Source organism: Suncus etruscus, chromosome 8, assembly GCF_024139225.1.
Source record: "Suncus etruscus isolate mSunEtr1 chromosome 8, mSunEtr1.pri.cur, whole genome shotgun sequence".
Lineage (NCBI taxonomy): Eukaryota > Metazoa > Chordata > Mammalia > Eulipotyphla > Soricidae > Suncus > Suncus etruscus.
The window spans coordinates 84,714,275-84,716,545 of record NC_064855.1 but is presented as its reverse complement, the minus strand read 5'-3'; positions in this window follow the sequence as shown (position 1 = coordinate 84,716,545).

Genomic DNA, 2,271 nt, shown 5'->3' with positions numbered 1-2,271 from the left:
GTCATACACAGAACACCCACCTTCACCAGTGCAACATTCCCAACACCAATGATCCCCTGTCCCCTCCCCAACCCTTGCCTGCCCTGCCTGTAATTGAGACAGGCATTCTACTTCTCTCATTCATTTACATTGTCATGCTAGTTGTTATAGTTATTTCCCTAACAACATTGACCACTCTTTGTGGTGAGCTTCATATTGTGAGCTGGTCCCTGAGATTATTACAATAATGTCTTTACTTTAAAAAAAAAAAAAACAGAAATGAGTGAGACTATTCTGTGTCTATCCTTCTGACTTATTTCATTCAGCATAATAGATTCCATGTACATCCATGTATAGGAAAATTTCATGACTTCATCTCTCCTGACAGCTGCATAATATCTCATTGTGTATATGTACCACAGTTTCTTTAGTCATTCCTTTGTTGAAGGACATCTTGGATGTTTCGAGTCGGGCTATTATAAATAATGTTGCAATGAATATAGGTATGAGGAAAGGGTTTTTGAATTGTATTTTTTGTGTTCCTAGGGTATTTCCCTAGAAGTGGTATAGCTGAATCATATGGGAACTCAATTTCCAGTTTATTTTGCCAATCACCTAATCAACAGTGTAAAGAGATGCTTCACTAGATCATCATAATGCATCATCAGAATATGTCGTTCTGAATGTTGGTTTTTGAGACATGATAAAATTAAATAATGTGTGATTTAATTTTCTTTTAAATTACTTGGTGTGCAACAATTATATGTTAATTTGGACTACTGTATTTACTGTAATTTGATATTTAAAAATAAAAATCAACATTTCCTTTCATAGAAACTAAAATTTTGCTTTGCAAAAGCAAAGAAAATTTGCAGTGGGTATAGATGAATTACAATGGTTTGACTATAGGTTATTATTAGGATGGGGTTGGCTTTCGAATTGAAAGGCCACCTGAGAAGTACATAGTGTTTGAAAACCAGGCTGGTTATAATTTACCAGGGTCTAATATATATATATATATCATATAATATAATATATAGTTATATAATTTATATTACAATATGTAATTAGTATAAAATATATAATATATTTACCAGGGTCTAATATATAACATATAAGTATATATAATATATATTACTCAGAATCTCTTTATCAAGTTATATTGATAACATAACCTGATGTTGATGTTATCAAAATCAGTTGATTCACATTAAGGCTGCTCATAACAACACATGGGAAAACATGTAGGTCCGGGTAATCAGACCTGGTCAGTTGCATGCGAAGCATCAGATTTAATCTGTGTACTATCTCTCCTATTCTAAGATGCTATTTGTGCTATTTGAACTTTTTAATAATAAAATATTAAATGTTCAATATCTGTTTTATTTTATTATCTTGTTTTAATCTATAAATATGTTTGATAAAACTAAAATTTCAGTTTAAACTAAGTCTCAAAATTAACAGTTTACCCAATTTCTATTGCAAACATCATACATATTAGCATTAGTCAATAAAAAATTCAACTGAAATAGAGGAATACATTGACACAAAATTTTTAAAAACAAAGATTATTTAACAGTGACTTTGCAATTTATGTTTCTGTCCCAAATACAGATTGAGTTTTTTATATATGGCAGAGACATATTTCAGAGAAAACAGATCTCACAAGCTAGTTTCCTTCAACATCCCTTAATCACTTCTGTTTCATGAGCTTATTTGAACTTTGCATCTTCGTGTGAAAATCACAAAGGGACTTAAAAAGTTCTAGTTCCCCTTGTGCCCGAAGACCAGATCTGTAACATTTCTCTGTACCTTTCTATAGAGAAAGGTATATCTGCAACCTCTACACCATGATGAGAATAAGTTTTCTCTCTAACTGTAACAATTCTTATATTTTCTGTCAGGGAAATTGCAGGTGGACAGAGCAAGCAAAAAAAAAAAAAAAAAAAAAAAAAAAGCAAGGTGAAGAGGAAATTGTGATTTTCTTAAGCAGCACAACAGCTGCTACAGGAGATTATGTAAATTCCCAGAACTTCGTAGTTCTTCATAATGTTTTTGGAACAATGCTGAGAATCTCCTGTATGTCTGAGTCCCTAGCATTATGGTCTCATGTTGTTTTATTACCATAATAAACTTGTGAATCATGGTAACTAACTCAGTAGGACTCCTATGGTGAATTCATTTTCATAACCTCTTTTGTTGTCACAAATGTGATCCAAAAGGGTGCCAAGTCAGCAGTTCCTCACTGCTTATTAATATAGCACATTACAGAGATTCATTTAAACTTCAACA